Source organism: Equus caballus, chromosome 16 (genome assembly GCF_041296265.1).
Source record: "Equus caballus isolate H_3958 breed thoroughbred chromosome 16, TB-T2T, whole genome shotgun sequence".
Lineage (NCBI taxonomy): Eukaryota > Metazoa > Chordata > Mammalia > Perissodactyla > Equidae > Equus > Equus caballus.
In genome coordinates, this window is record NC_091699.1 from 17,182,788 (window position 1) to 17,199,642 (window position 16,855).

Here is a 16,855-nt window from a genome sequence, read left to right on the forward strand (position 1 = left end):
AGTGCCATGGGGAGGGTCTGGTACACAGTAGGTGCTCAATAAATGTTTGCTGAATGAATGAAAGGAAGAGTGGAGAAAAGAGAAGAGGTAGTTGGCATGAGCAGGACAGCCAAAGCAGGAGAGCAAGGAGCTGAGGCCCCTTGTTGTCCCAGTACTGGAGAGGGAAGAAGACACTGCTGCAGGGGGAGGACAGCCTAATGGTTCTGCAGTGGATCTGAATGATCCTCTGGTTCCCCGTGGGGCCCTGCAGTATTGTGGTGACACTGTTCTCTGTCTTCCTTACATCTCTCTATATCCAGACAATACACCCCATTAACCGAGGTTAAACTGGGCATGTGGCTAGTCCCTGCAACCCCAGAGAACCTGCTAACAGGGAAGTCTTCCTGGAAGAGATGCCACGGAAGGGAGAACTCAGAAAGGGCATTCCCCTGACCCCTTTCCTTCCTTTACTTTTTTAAACAGTTTTATTGAGATACAATTTACATACCATAAGATCCACCCATTTTGCTGTGCATATTTTTTATCACAATAAAAAAACCCTAGAGGGGCCACCCTGGTGGCGTAGTGGTTAAGTTCGCACACTCTGCTTTGGTGGCCCAGGGTTCGCAGGTTCAGATCCCAGGTGTGGACCTAGCACTGCTTGTCAAGCCATGCTGTGGGGGCATCCCACATAAAACAGAGGAAGATTGGCACAGACATTAGCTCAGCAACAATCTTCCTCAAGCAAAAAGGAACATTGGCAACAGATGTCAGCTCAGGGCCAATCCTCCTCAGAAAAACAAAAACAAAAACCCAGAATAAAATTCGCTTGTTTTCAGTGTACCGTTCAATGGAGACTTTGAGTTTGAGTGGGCAGAGGAGGCGGGAGGGTATGTTGGCAGCAAAGACATGGTGATGAGCAAGCACGAGGTGTTGGTCGTGCTCGGGGAAGGGTGAGTTGTCCAGTGTGGATGGGGCAAGCGGAGCGGACAGTGTGTCAGGGGAGGGAGCAAGGCATCCAGGCCAGCGTGCAAAGAGCCTAGGAACAAAACTGGCTGAGTCTAGCTTTGATCTGGTGTACCTGAAGCCAGCGGTGGTGCCCGCAGAGGTCAGAAGACTTGGGTTCTAGAGCTGGCTCTACCAGCACAGGAGGGTGACCCTGGGCAAGTCACCGTCCCTCTGTCGGTCATGTTCCTCCTCTGCAGGAGGGGCCTACTTCTGTCATCTTCAAAGCTACTTCCCCTAAACCAACGTGGTCAGGAGCATGGGGCTGGGAGCCAGATCTGGCTTTGAATCCTGTTCCTCCACTTTTTAGCTGTGTGACTCCTCATCTCTCGGATGGGGACACCAACAGTCCCGACCTTGCAAGGCTGTTTAGAGGGTCAGATGAAGTAATCAATAGAAAGCGCTCAGCACGATGTCCAACCCCCAGCAGATGCTCTGTACGTGCCTTGTCACCACACGTTGTGTTAGGTGATGCTGGCAAGATGTATGAGGGCAGCAGTGCAAGGTAACAAACAGAAGTCGAGATCTGCTCCCAACTGCAGTGTTTTCAAAGTCACACTTAGGGCACAGATAGGCACACAGCTATGTCTGGGATGGAGGGAGTAAAACACATTATCAGAAAAATGCTTGGTTTCCCATAGCGACCACGAATGCAGAGAAAGCCCTTGGTGTCCAGAACTGGCACCATGTGCTTGCTGTCACGGAACTCAGCCCTGAGGCGGCAGCCAGGCCTGACTCAGCTCCGAACCTTGGCGCCCAAAGCCCCGTAACTCACAGAGCTTTCTGCTTTAACCGCTGAGCAAATGTTCACCCGAGATTTACTCCCTACTCGCCTGTGTGTTTCTTCCGCTTCCAACAGACAGAAAACAACGAAATCTCTGGGTATCAGTGAGAACCCAACATCAGAAACCCAGGCTCAGTTCTGTGACTCACTCCTGCTGTCTAGCCTGGAATGCTGGGAAAAGGGTGCGGCACCTGGCAACAGATCCATCCACTTCTTATATTCATAGAAGGAGGGAATCAATGGACGAATGCAACCTGAGGTTCCAAGCAAGAAGTGGAGGATTACCGAACTCTGAGCAACTTCCAAAAACGCTGCAGGCAATTAGCATCATCCCTCAGGGGCTTCATAGCACAGTGGAAAGGGATCAGCGGATCTCAGCTCAAACCTCAGCTTGGCTAAACTAGCTGTGTGATCTTGGGAGAGTCACTTAGCATCCTTGAGCCTCCCTTAGCACCATGCTTCCCCATCTGAGGACATCACCTCCTATTTTGTTGTTACTTGTCCAGCATCCATCTTCTCCACCACCCTGTAAAGGCAGTGGCTGTGTCTGTCTGTCCATGGCAGCATCCCCATCACACAGCAGGGACACGATCCCTACGAACAGACTCCAGCTCCTGCATGCCTTCCCTCTCCTCTGCTGCTGGCCTGGGCACTGCCTGTTTGGGTTTGCCAAGGATTCTGAATGGAATCCAAGAACTTAAGTGAGAACTTTTTCTTCTAAAGGCCACTGGTCAAAAGGCCAAGGTCTGCATCCGCCCCAGGAATGACCTGCAAGGCTGTCCCTGTTTCTGGCTTGATTCAAGGACTCCATAGAGGAAACAGTCCTATGAGCACGTCGATCAAGTGGAGAAGCTGCAAATCCTCTGCTCCCACAAGACCTGGAGTGATTTCTACCAGGACCCAGATGCCAGAACTGCAAACACGAGCTGGGGCTGTAGCCCTACGTGGCAAAGGGAAGCAGGCGTGGAGGGGAATAGCTTATCTTTGCAGGCGAGGAGAGTTTTAGAAAAAAGAGAAAAAAAAACACCATAAATTTCTCTCTGTCTCTCGGGGAGTTTCTATCTGGTGATGGAAAGAGGTAAACCAGGCATTTATTTCACATTATGATGTGTACATGGCACCACAAAAGCACCCCGGCCCATCCGGGCATCAGGGCATGAAGGCAAGAAGGGGAGGACACCCCTCAACAGAGCCCTTCCTTCCCCATGCCCACCCACATCACATCCACTCTCCTTTTCTGTACACAGAACATTACAAGGTCCCCCACCCCTCTCCCATCTTAGTTACTTTCTGTTAACCTCCCTGAGCACACTCTGTGATGTGGCCTGGCCAGGCCACTTGCTCTTCCTGGAGCATGTCTTCTACCTCTGTGCCTTTGCTCCCTCCGTGCCGTGTTCCCTCTGCCTGGAATGTCCTTCCTTCACCTTTCTACCCATTGAAACCTTATGTTTCAAAGCCCTGCTCACACTCATTCATTCATTCAAGTATTTCTTGAGGGCTCACTACATCCCTGACACTGTGGTGGGTACCAGGGACATAATGGAGAGCCAGCCACAGCCTGTGTCCTCAAGCTGCTTACAGCTATGGGGAGACAGATGGTTACAATAAGGAGGAATACATGCGTGGTAGGTCTAAGTCCAGGGAAGGGTCCTAGCCTAGCCTTGGGGAGCCGGGGGTATTCAGGGAAGGCTTCCTGGAAGAGGAGACTTGAATCTGAGTTCTGAGGAATGAGGTGAAAAGGGAGAGAGGCGCATATAAATGTATGTGGACACCAACAAGTATGGCCATAATAATAGGGACATTAATTGAGGGCTACTAAGAGCCAAGCACGGGGTCAAGCACGTCAGATGCAAACTCCTCTAGTCCTCACAACCCTATGGGAGCGAACACTGTTATCATTCCCATCGTCAGATGAAGCATCTGAGGCACAGAGAAGCTAAGAACTTGCTCCTGGTCACACAGCTGCTAAGTGGCAAAGCTGGGTTCAAACTCAGTGCTGCCCCAGGGCCCACTAGGATCTGCTGTCTCACGCTGTCAGTAGTATTCTTTTTTTTTTTTTTTAAGATTGGCACCTGAGCTAACATCTGTTGCCAATCTTTTTCCTTCTTCTTCTTCTCCCCAAGCCCCACCACTACATAGTTGTATATTCGAGTTGTGAGTGCCTCTGGTTGTGCTATGTGGGACGCTGCCTCAGCGTTGCCTGATGAGCGGTGCCGGGTCTGCACCCAGGATCCAAACCAGCGAAACCCCGGGCTGCCAAAGCAGAGCACGCGAACTTAACCACTCGGCCAGGGGGCTCGCCCTTGTCAGTGGCAGTCTGCCACTTCCTCTTTCCCCTGACAGAAACACTTATCACAGACATCTCTCCAAGTGGTGCAACAACTCAAGTTTCACTCTACATAATGGCTGCGGAGGATGCCACTGGATTTTGAGCAGGGAAGTGACAATGATCAAATTCTTTCCAGAGAAAGAGCCCTCTGGGGACAGCAGGGGCATGCCTGGGGGCAGAAAGCTGTGTTCGGGGTCCTGGGGAGGGAGGACGAGGCCTGAACTCAGGCTAGGATAGGGAGGATGCAGAGGGGCGGAGGGGCCGGGCTGTGGGAACAGGACCAGGCAGCAGGATGCAGCAGCTGCCACCCCTCAGGGGCCTGTGGGAGGGGACAAAGTTGGGGTGGGGGTCCCGACAGCCCCCCACAAGACCTCTCACAGACCGGCGCATCTTCTCCCTGAGCCCCTCCCTCAGTGCTGTGTGCTGCAGTTTTCTCGATGCGTGCTCCAGCCAGCACTGCCAATCCAGAGTGAGTGATCATCAGTTTCGGTTCCCTGAGATGCTCAGCTGTGGCGCCTGCAGAATTCCTAATTCTCTGAATAATCTTCGCCCAGGAGGGTCACATCCATTCCACCCAAAGTGCAGAAAGCAAAGAACCCCACAGGCAAGCCCCAGCACTGCTTTCACGCTGTCCCCTAGGGCCGCCCACCCAACCTCACCACGCTCAGAGCTCTCAACCCTCATACGTCCACTCCAAGCAGCCTCGGTCTGACGGCTTCCCTCCATTGCCACCACCCCTCGGTCCAAGCCCTCCTCTCTCCCCTGGACGGTCACAATAGCCTCCCTGCTGTCTCCCCGGTCCCACTCTAGCATAAGTTAGTCCACATCTCTAGCCTCAGTGTTCTTATCTATACAATGGGCATCCTAATGCTTAGCTCACAGGGCTGTGGAGAGGACTGGGTGACAGGAATGGAAGACCCCAGCCAGGAATGCTATCTCAACAGATGCAGTTCCCTTCCTCGGTCAGCTGCACAGGAGGCGTCAAAAAGGTCAGGACCCTCTTTCACACTGAGCCAGGACACATAATAGGCAGGCTTCAGAGACCTCTGGATCTCCTTGCCTCTCTCGACCTCAGCCCCAACCTGCAGGGCCTCTTGCACTGTCTCCCTCCTATTTCCTTCCATGCAATGGGAGTTTCACTGGTTTTGTGCCCCTGGCCTCTCTCCACCTCCTCGTTTGCCCCTCCCCGGGGTCGGTGCACGGTGCCACCTCTCTATGAGTGAGTTTGAGAGATGGAATAGGCAAGTATAACTCAGGCCCCTCCCTGCTTCTCTTAGGAGCCCCCTGCAGGCAGCAGGAGTCTGCCTCCGCTCTCTACCCTGGAGGAAGGGGCGCCCCTCCGCAGGGGCCCAGCGCTGCCTGCACCCGGAGCATGCTGGGGCACCTATCCAATTCTGGCCTTCAGCATCAGTCAGCCCACATGCTCCCATGTCACTCTGATGAGTAATAACGGTGACATTTTGTTCTCCAGCTGCTTTGCTTTTTGTCTTAATTCTCAGCTGGTCCAGAACTCAGGCCAGGCAGAGGAGTACTGTGTATCAGGCCCCCACCCCCATCAGGACTGAGCAGCGGGAGAAACCCTGACTTGTTAACAGAGCTTCTCAGGGCCTCGGTCAAGCCCGGTGCCGGTACTGTAAGAATCAATCAATAAACGAGTGACAAATATTTCCTGAGCTCCTGCAACAACAGTGAAAAGCACTCATCTTTGCTTGGTGTTTCTTACGGCTTTGGAAGCACCTAAAAGCATCTTCAGGTGTGCGAACGCTCCGTGCCAGGTCCACTCACCACCTCAGCGCCTTCCCTGTCATTTGCAGGATCGAGGCAGATCTTTAAGGGTCTGGCTGTGGTCTTCCTTCCTCCATACAATAAGCTTTTACTGCACACCTACTAAGTGCCAGGTGCTAATCAGTGAAGACCTTGCAGGTATAGCAGGAAACCAGGCACACGGTCCCTGCACTCCTGGAGCTGACAATCTGGTGGGGGCTAGGAAGAAAGTCAGTGGAGGGCGACTGGATGGGGGCGGTGAAAACAGGGTGGTCCAGATTTGGGGAAGAGGCTTTCAATAATGCTGTGAGATGGTATTATTATTATTATTCCCCTCTGACAGATGAGGACACTGAGGCCCGGGAGGTTAAAATGTTTCCTCTGAGACCAAAGAGGTAACTATTTACGGCGTCAGGATGCGAGTTCAAGTCCAGACTCTGACACCTCAACTACTGCCACTAAACCCAGCTGCCCCCAGATTCTAGCATTTTGTAAAAGAATCGTCCCTCCGGAAGCTTCGGCAAAGTGGCAGGTGGCAAGCCCTCGAAGAACTTCCCGTCTAACCTGGGGGCAAACGCTGATAACACGAGGCAGGTCGGAAATGAGCGCACAGGATTAAGACAATTTCAAATTTTAGAAACCCAATGGGATTCATTTTGGAACATGACAAAATGACTCCCAATTTCTTGGGGGAAGAGAAATTCATATAATATATTTAGTTATTAGTCAGTTTGTTTAATAAACATGAGTTGCCAGACTCTGTCATAAATGCTTTTCAAATATTAATTCCATCGAACTTCATGACTCACTTAATACCCACAACAATCCTGAAAGTTCATGCAGTCACTAACCCCACTTTATGGCTGAGGGAATCACGCAAAGATAGGTCGGATGCCTCGCGTGGGACACACAGGAAAGTGGTGGAGCCAGAATCCAAACTGACGTCTGGCCCTGGAATCTCTGCTCTTTTACCATAAACTGGATTTATGAGCACCATTTATACAATTGAATTTATATACACAATTACATTTTGTCTATTTGTCTCTTTCTGCCTCACACGAACTGGTTTTCAGGAGATTGTGATGGTCTGATTTAAATGCAGAAGTCATGGTTCCCCTCAGATTTGCTCTGGGAAGCCCCTGGGAGGTGCTTCGAAGAGCTAGGCTGTCATTCTCCAGGGAGGCTCAAAATGAGGTCTATGGGAGACCCACATCAGGCCCACCGGGTGGGCTGCTGTACAGGCAGCCAGGTGCTGTGAACAGAGGAAAGAGAACCCAGCTTCCATCTGAACCAGGATCTACAGACACATCGGCAGATGCTCCAGACCACGTGTGCGGGCTGGCGCTGGAAGGGCACGTCCCAGGGCTTGGGGAGAGCGACAGCAGGGCCGACGTTTCTAATGAGGATTCTCTCCAGGAACAAAGAAAAGCCAGCTAGTAAATATATGAAGTCCTCCCCAAAGGAGAAACCGAGTGAAAACTGCCTAGAAAAGTATGAAAGAAAAAAAAAGGAGGAAAAAGAAGATAGGGAAACAGATTCCTTCGCTAGCTATTAAAACATACACTATACAAATAACCATCAAAGCCACGCGGCACAGATCCACACTCCGCTCCTCCACCCACGCTGTGCCCAGTTGGCGTGCGCCCTCTGTTTCCCGCCGTGGCCCTGAGAGTCGGCCACTGGCATCAGCAGAAAGTTCAACACCAGAACAGACAGCCTGGAAAGAGACCTGCTGTTAAGGACAGGGTTTCCAGGTTGCATGCCCCAGGCCCAGGGTAAAATGGTGTCCCTGTAGTTGTGCAACGCTGCGACTCTGCCCCAGAGACATGGAGCAATTTAGTATCTGATACGGGTGGCAGAGGGGAGGAAAGGAACAGAGAGTCAGTAAACAGGATGGGGACAACCAGTCAGATGTGTGAAAAGAAAACTAAGTTAGACCTTTATCTTACAATCAAACCCAAACAGGTTAGAAAGTGATGATTTAGCATGAAATATGAAACCATTTAAACAACGACAACTAGAAACCTTGCCTTCCTAATCTGAACAATGGGGATAATAGTAACTACCCCATAGCGTTGTCGTAGGGATTAGGAGAGATGATCCAAGTTAGCACCATGCCTGGCACTTCAGTCAAAATGGACTGAGGGCAGACTTCAGCTGGGAAATTTGCCCAGATCTAGCTACCCAAGGTGGGGGAGAGCGGAACTGGCAGGAGGGGTGTGGCCCCCAGGTCATAATCTAGGGACCAGGCAACCTGCCATCACGGAGAAGGGAAGCCTCTCTACAATTGCAAGAGGAATGGTGCACGGAGCCAGGTCCTCCCCGGGCACCAGGGATGATAACTCATGACAAGCGCACTGTCTGGAGCCGCAGCAATTTTAGAAGCAGGAGACTCGAGCGGTGCCCACAGCATCAGCCTTTCCCCTGGGCTGAGCTCCCTTCCTCCGGGATCCTGGGTCGGAAGTGGCGCACCCAGCACCCAGGGCTGGCTCTCCCCACGGCACTCAGGATGAGGTCGCAGTCCCTGTCCACTCCTACCCGAGGCAGCCTGAGCCTCTCCCTGCTGGAAAATTCCTCCTCGGATGGAGCTGAGATCAGCTACCCTCCCCGCCCTCCACTTCAGCTTCCACCCACTAGGGGCCTCACTGGTGAGTCCACCAGTCTCAACAAGAACAACACCCAGCTTGCACAATCTCTTCTAGAGAATGGAAGAAGCGGGAACCCTGCCCACCTCATTCTGTGAGGCCAGCATAACTTTGATACCAAAGGCTGACAAATAAGCACCAGAAAGGAAAATTGCCAATGACTCTCACTCATGAACTCAGGACGTTAAAGTCCTACACAAAAAGGTTAGCAGAAATAATCCAGCAATAAAGATGCTGTAAGACGACACAAATTGGGTTTATCCCAGAGATACAAAAATCAATGTTGTTCATCATGTCAACAGATTGAAAAAGAAAAATCATGTGACCATCTGGGCAGATGCAGAAAAAACATCTATCAAAAACTCTACTTCCGTCTAGGACTAAAAAAAGGAAGAAACAAAAACACTCAGCAAATTGGGAACTCTTTAATCTGATAAAAATTATCTACCGAAACCCTCGAGTAAACATTATAACTAATACAGTTGCAAGACGTCCACCATTCCTTCTTCGATTCATCCTTGCACTGAGGTCTCAGCCAGGGTGGTAAGGCCAGGAAAAAAAGGGAACAAAAGGATTGGAAAGGAAGAAACAGCTGTTATCTGCGCCTTCCACAACTGTACACAGTCATGTGTTGCTTAACGACGGGGATGCGTTCTGAGAAATGTGTTGTCAGGCGACCTCATCATTGTGCAAACATCATAGAGCGTACTGAAGGGGAACAAAATTTGCCAAAATGTGTCTTTTTAACATGAGGATTATTTTAGGTTGATTATTTTGAAGAAACAAAAGACTCAGAAACTTTTTCTTGTTATCTCTCCTTTAACTGCCTAAGAGAATTCAGATAGAAAACCCAGTCTCAGGAAGCGAGCTCTCACCTTAGCATCACATGAACCAGGTGGTGGACAGGGAGGAACCTAGAAAAGCCTGTTTGTTGGGCTCCCCTCCGTGTTCTTCTGTTTCTGTGGCCAAACACTTGTTTTCCAAACATTTGCTCCTTTCACCTACCTGTGAATTGCCTTCCTTCCCTTTGAGGGCCCTGACTCTCCCTGCCCTCAACATCTTCTTCTGTCTTTAGCTGAGGGTGGTATTTAAGGGGAGGGCTTTGGCCATTCTGGCCAATTATTCACTTTTCCTGAGTTTCTCCCGTGTATACATGTTATTAAACTTGTGTTTGTTTTCTCCTGTTAATCTGTCTCATTCAATTTAATTCTTAGACCAGACAGAAGGACCTAGAGGGTAGAGCAAAATTTCTTCCTCCTCTACAGGACTTACTCAAACATAGATGGTATAGTCTACCACACACCTAGGCTGCATGGTACTCATCTGATGGGACCACCATACATGTGGTCCATTGTTGACTGAAATGTCATTAAGTGAGTGGTGCATGACCATACATAGTGTCTTCAAAAAAATTTATAAATACATTTTTCTGAATTAGTAAGAGAGTGTGGCAAGATTTCTGAATACAAAATCAGTATGGAAAATGCAAACATATGTCTCCAAAAAGTAACCAACATAGCATTGATTTTAAAAATGTTTGTGTAGATAGCTAGCTAGATATACCATTTACAATAGCATACAAAATATTAAATAACTACACACATATCTAACAAAAGATGTGCAAGAGCACCAAGGGAAAATTAGGAAACCATACCTAAACTGTATCCTAAATAATGAAGAGAGATACCATGTTCATGGAAGACTAAATACGGCAACTTCCACCCCAGATGGGGCGATAGAGAGCTCAGCAGTAATAACTGGCGGATCAGAGCACCCTGGGCTTATATTCCACCTCCTGTTGCTTCTAAAATGTGTGACTTTGGGCATTCCACCAAGCTCTCTGAACCTCAGTCCCCTCACCTGTAAAAGAGGGATACCCGCTCCTGTCTAGCTGTTAGGAGTCAATGGACATGAAAGCACTTTGTAGAGTGCTGTATAAATACAGGGATTTTACGACTAGCATTATTGCCCCTTGTTGGTCTGAGGGTGGGGGAAAATACTCTCTCCCAGATGAGGCCAGCTGGGACCTTGGTCATCAATTTGTCATCAAGGGCATTGCTGAGTGCTTATTCTGTGCATAGCATTTCCTCATTCAGTCCTCACAGCAACCTATAAGAGGGGGAGCTATATTAGCCCCATTTTACAGACAAGAAAGCTGAGGCTCAATCAAGCAACTTGTCATTCATACATTCATTCATTCAACATTCATGAACGCCTTCTATGTGCCAGGAGCTGTGAATACCCTGGTGAATAAGACAGAAATGGTCCCTGCTCTATTAGAACTGATATCTGGTTGGAAAGATAGCCAAAAATCATACACCAAATAGCCAGTTGGCAGAACCAAGAGTCAAACTCAGGTCAGTTGGACACCAGAGTCCATGCTTCTAACCACTCCTTAAAGCTGCCTTCCTCAACCTCCTCTGTTCCATCCTCTCTGTTGTGATGTGATGGTTTCTAACATCCACTCTGCTGGCAGCACCAAGTTTCAACAGGACTTGCCATCCAAGCTGCTGCACGAATTGAGAGCTGTCAGCTTCCATCCTGGCCCATGTGATCCTCTTATATTATCACTGGAGAATTACAGCAGGGAAGATGAATGCATAAAAGAGGAGAGGCATCCTGCCCCCACCCCCCAGCATCAGTGCCATTGTTCCCAATGAGTGTGTGCCGGAGTCCTCTGCCACCATTAATGGCAGAAGTGAGTCACTTATAAATAAGATATGGAGCTTTATTATAATTACATCCAGAGATTCAGAAATGCTCAGCGTCACAGTGAAAGGGAGGGCAGCAGGTGACTGGGGCTTGAATGATCCTCTGCCAGGTACGTCTTTCAGATAAAACGTCTTGGATCAGGAGCAATTACAGCTAATGCCCAGCCTGAATGCTAATGAGAATTACTTAGAATTGCATGCAATTCTTTGCCATTTATACTATCTGATTTTTTTCCCCCTCCTTTTCTCTGCTTTTCCATCCTGACATTAATCCTGAGAAAGAGACACTGGCCAAGCACAATGCATGGCCATTTTGCAGATGAGGAAACTGATGCCCAGGGTCACTCAGCTCAAAGCGTCAGGGCTGGGGTTCTACCCTGAACTTTTTTACTCCCCTATTCAGTCTTTAAGGAAAAAAATTTCAGAACTCTGGCTGTGTCCTCTCCACGTGGAAGGTGTGCAAAATATCTCCGGCCAGTAGGAGAATCTGAAAGGCAGCTGGGGTGATGCATTCTGTTGACACCTCTGCCTTGGTGAGGACAGGGCAGCTGCGGGCAGACTTATGAGATGAACTTCAAACCTACCCTCTGCCATCCCACAACCACCAAGAGGCCCACATTTGTCCCTCGGGGACCTGAGCAACACCTATGAAGAGAGAACCTAAGCAGAAAGATAAGAAGAGCCTTTCTCCTGTCTGCAAGCCAGAAAAGCGTCCCAAATGCATGACCCTCAGAACCCAGGCAAAGCAGGAAGTTCAAGCCAGGGCGTGATGGAGTGAGGTTAGCCACTAATAGTGATAACGACAGCAATGGCCAGCATTTGCTGAGCACCCAGTAGAGTGCCAGAAGTGTAAATAAGTCCTCACGGAGACTCTTTAAAGGTTTCAGGCTATTTAAAGCTTGAGACTGCACTAAGACCTCTGGGACATACACTACATCTAACTCGAGACCTACTCCCACTTTCTAGGTGAGAAAGCAAGAGGCTTGCAGAGTTTGGGCAGCTGGCAGGTGGCAGAGCCAGGATGCAAAGCTGGATCTGTTTGACCTTAACAGTAGCAATATTGACAACTAATGTTTGCATCACACTTTGATGTACCGCATAGCACAATTTAAGTGCTTTATGCACACAAACACCATTAGCTCTCTCACCAACCCCGTGAGGAGGGTGCTATAGGGAAACTGAGGAACAGAGAGGTGTAGCAACTTTCCCAAGGCCACAGAGCTCATAAGTGACGGCAATGGGCTTTGAGCCAGCTCCAGAATCCACACTCCTGATCCCTTTGCTATGCTTCCTTCTCGTTCTGGAAAGGCCACACCAATTCCACCAGGCACTCCTTGATTGGAAAGGAGAGTGCAAACACAAACACAGGATTCCAAGAGAGTCCAAGGGGAGGAAGTTCAGACACAAGTTCTTCCTACCACAGCTGAGGGCCAGGAGGGACCACGCCTAGCCCAGGATTGCCCAAACTCCTCCAGGCTGCAGGGTCCTTGGCAGGCAGCTGCAGCCTCCACCCAGCTCTGAAATCAAGGACAGGCAGTGCTGGGCCATTTCTCATCTTGGAAGGATTCTCTGTCACACTTGAAAATGGTACCAAGCTTCCCTAGAGACTCTCCCTCCCTCAGGGGAAATACCTCTCGAGACAGCCAGCCAGCCTCAGGCAGGTTTGCACTGGCATGTTAGGGTCCAGCAAGCCCCGAATCATATTAGGGCCTTTACATGGGCCTGTCAAGGTTTCCTGTGAGTGACAACCCCCCACCCCCAGCAACAGGTCCCCTGCAGGACAGCTATCAGAGAGAAGGGAGAGCGGTGCAGAGGCATCCGGGACCCGGTTGCCTAGCATCTCTCTATTCTTCACCTTTGCTGCTGCAAGCCACAAGCAGGAGGGACCTAACCTCCCATTGGCAGCCTGAGTTTCACTGATAATCTGGAAGGAGTCAGGTAAGACCTATGTTCAAATCCCAACTCTGCCACGGACCAGCCGGGCAACCTCAGGCAAGTTACCATAGACGATCCGTCCAATGAGGCTAGTAAGGACAGCACCCACCTGCAAGGCTGCAGCCAGAACCACACAGATAACACAGAAGGATACTCAGGTCCCTCCAGCCTCTCTCCCTCTCCAGGTCTCCGCTGGTTCCTGGCTGCCTCCAAGATAAAAGCCAAGATTGGACATTCAAGTCCCTTCCTATCAGACCCCCAATGCCCCTGTCCTTCCAGCTCTGGAGACACACTCGTCATCTGCACTCCTGTCACAGGGGTCTGCCCCCTATCACAGAATGAGCTCCCCAAGCATCTTCTGGCCAGGGCATCTTGCTCACACAGTACTCCCAGCGCTGTCCCCCTCAGGTAGGGTTCTGGGTCTCAGGTGAGAGCCCCTGCTGGAGGACAGAGACCCTGCCTGGCGCATCTCTACACTACCAGCTTCCAGAGCCGACATCTTCAGAGATTAAGGGATTCAAGGTAGGGTCTTCTTGAGGGGGGAGGGCAAAGGGGGTAATCACCCAGAGGAGGAAAGCGGCCTCCGTGAAGAGCTGGTGCACTCCAGCTCCTGACTTCATTGGCTCCTTCCAAAAGAATCCAGAGCAACTTCCACAGTTTGGTCCCCTCTCACCTTTGCCCTGAAAGAGCAGCCCCGATGCGGTCCTGCCAGCAGAACCCACTCCCTGGCAGTAATGGCCACCTGCTCTTCCAAAGGAGCCTCGCGCGGTACAGTGCGGAGCACGTGGTCGCTCCGCCTGCGCTTGCAGCGGTGCTGCAGGAGCCCGCGGGCGGTGGTCTCCACGCTTCCCACACCCCGACCCCTGGTGACGCTGAGCCTGGGGCTCGTCCGTGTGTAAGGTTAAGTGGTTTGGGTCAGGCCGACTCAGCCTCAAAACGCTGGCTCTCCTCTTAACTTGCTGGCGCTCCCAGGCACAACTTTCCCTCTCTGAGCCTCAGTTTCCTCCTCTGTAAAATGGGTATAATAACACCCGGTTCGCCGAGCTACAGGGAGAATAGAAAGAAAGAATGGGTGCCGAGAGCCTGGCAAAACAAATGCACTCAGATGGGCTGGGACTGCGGTTAGCATCAAACTGGGCGCCTGGGGCGTCTCTGGGAGACGGGAGCCTCGGCCCTTCGGCGTCGGCGGGCGCCCGGAGGCAGACGCTCGGGGCGCGCCCCCGCCAAGCCAGGGGAAGCCACAGGTGTCCGCGCGTCGGGGCGCCGGGGCTGGATCTGAGTACCAGGGAGGGGGCCGGGGGCCGCGCTTCGGGACCCTATCCAAGCCACCCGTGTCGCTGGCTCCCCCAAGCGCGCCCACCCCGCGCCTGCCGGCTCCGGGGGTCTCCGCCGCTCTCGGGGACGCCCGCGCCCGCCCGCGCCCCGCGCCCCCGCCGCGGCCCCGGTCCGCCCCGCTCAGACTCACCCGCGCCGGCGCCGGCTCCGGCTCCCGGCAAAGTTTGGCGGTGCGGCGGCCGCGGCGTCCAGGATGCTCAGTGCGTGGCGGCGGGGCGCCGGGGAGGGGGCGGGCCGGGAGGCGGGGCGCCGTGGAGGGGGCGGGCGGGGGGCGGGCTCCGAGTGGCCGGCCGGCCCCGCCCCCGCCGCCAGTTCGCGCCCCGGGGCGGCGCCCACGCCGGGAGGGGGCGCGAGGGGCGCTCCAGCTGGGACGCTTTGTCCGGGTCCCGCCGGGGGTCGGAAGGGCTCCCGCCCGCAACCCGGCCTCCGGCTCCGCGCCGCGGCTCTCGGCCACTCTTGGGGTGTGCGGAGAGAGGTGTAGGAAGGGGCAGACCTTGGCGAGAACCCACCCCCTACACAGGCACACACACAGACACACACACACACACCTGAGGGCAGACAGACAAACAGGTAAGTCAGGTCGAAGAGGCAGAGATAGAAATAGGCAGAGATGAGAACGTTTGGCAGAGTCAACCACAGACCACTGCTAGACAAAGACGAGTGATGCCCCACCTCGTCTTATCCCTGCCAGAGAGGCCACAATAGACAGACAGACAGACAAAGCCAGGCAGACAGACGAGGACCCTACCCCCAGAGGTCTCCTGGGGAACTAGAGAGACCCCCAGCGTGTAGAGCTCCACCCCCTCCGCTGTGTCTCCCCAGCCCCTCCAGGGCGCGGTTCAGGGTTCGCGTTTCAGTTAGCGTCCGCGCCAGGCTGCGCAGAGCGCGGGGCAGAGCTGCAGGAGTGAGGGGCGTGTGGGTCTTCCGCGGATGCCCAGGAGCCGTGGCCCCCGGACGCTGGGGGCCTGAGAATTCCTCCTGGCTGCCTGCATTTCCAGAGCCGGGGGAGAGAGGCGGAGCTTTCTCTCTCAGTACCAGGAAAACTCCACTTGAACCTCTAAACAATTATGGTTTTAAATCTTATCTCAGCATCTCAAAGAGACACCCAAGCTCAGAGGGAGAGGAGGGCTTTTGAGAGGGAGGGATGGGGGGCGGGGTGTGGGGTTGGGCTGTTTCATGGGGTATCAGCCTCCTCTGAGTCATGGGCAATTCCACTCGGTGGCTGTGGGATCATGGGGAGCTAGTTTGGGGCCCAGCTTCACCACCTATGTATGGTACCTGAGTGACCCCTCTTCCTGGCCTCAGGGTCCACATCTGTAAAACGAGGGTTACTAAGACCGGCTGTCATTGTGCCTTTCTAAGTGCTACAGCTGCTCACTCATTTAATCCTGGCAACACCTTGGATGAGTAGGAGCTATTATTATCCCTAGTTTACAGAGGAGAAAAGTGGGGTACAGAGAGGTTAAGTAACTTACTCAAGGTTACACAGGAGAACTGGGAATCCCCCCTGTGAATCCTGGCTACTAGGTCCAACGTCATATTACTGTTCTATAATCTTCATCTCAATGGGGTCGCTGGGAAGTTTCATGACATCATTTATGTAAAGGTCTTAGCAAGTGCTCCATAAATGGTAGCTCATAGACTAATGAGGCTGTCTGTAAAGTGGCAATTAAAGGGCTGATGGTGATACCCAGAAATAGGAGACTGCAGATTCAGGATAGCTGACAGGCAATGTTTCCATCCTGGGTACCAGCTCTGACCTCGATGAATCAGAGAGGCAAGGAATTCCCGGTTTGTTCATCTGACCATCACTGTGTACGTGAGCATAACCCCATAACTGGGACTCATTCTGAATCCATGGTAAACTCCTTCCCATCTCCTGGTGATTCTCCAGGCTCTCTCTTCTACACTCTACCAGACTATGCGCCCTTTGGAACCGAGTTAGCACCCGGGGTAGGAACTGTCAGAAACTCTCAGGGAAATGCATTTCTGCCCTCCATAGCTGTGGGGCTGACAGGAGTGAGGGGAAAACCCCCCAGAGAAGGCTGGGTCCACATCCATCCCCTCTTTCTCTCCTTTCTGCAATTCAGCAAAGGCTCAATTATTTGAAATTTCTCTCCAAAGTTTCACTTCCTGGGCTCCTTTTAGGACTGCTAAGCCCATAGTAATCAGCATTTTCAGCAACATCAGCATTTTAGAAACAGTATGTCGGACACTGTTGGAAGTCCTGGTGACCAGGGGAGGTGTTGTTTTGTTGTGGCATTTGGAACTGATGTGTCATGAGAGAACTCAGGCCATATCCTGGGTGTGTGGGGTGACGAGAGGGTGGCCAACTTCCTAACAATGTACGTGCAGCAGAAGAAAAAGT

The 16,855-nt window shown here is 51.9% G+C and overlaps 2 protein-coding genes across 12 annotated transcripts in view; both read right to left on the reverse strand.

Annotated features, from left to right (window-relative positions):
• Positions 1-14,698, reverse strand: part of ATG7 (autophagy related 7) — a 350,453-nt gene extending 335,755 nt beyond the window's left edge. The window contains exon 1 of one of the 2 annotated variants that reach the window (XM_070237251.1): positions 14,618-14,698. The gene's annotated coding sequence lies outside the window, so the exon portion shown is untranslated. The remainder of the gene's footprint in view (positions 1-14,617) is intronic. The other variant, XM_070237248.1, reaches the window with a different exon arrangement.
• The window catches only part of HRH1 (histamine receptor H1), a 97,512-nt gene that overhangs the window by 65,649 nt on the left and 15,008 nt on the right, over positions 1-16,855 (reverse strand). The window contains exon 1 of one of the 10 annotated variants that reach the window (XM_023619761.2): positions 14,618-14,716. The exons of 5 other annotated variants lie outside the window; for them this stretch is intronic. The gene's annotated coding sequence lies outside the window, so the exon portion shown is untranslated. Of the gene's footprint in view, positions 1-14,617; positions 14,717-16,855 lie in introns of those variants that run through there. 4 more of the 10 variants (XM_023619755.2, XM_070236872.1, XM_070236874.1 and 1 more) reach the window with 4 other exon arrangements.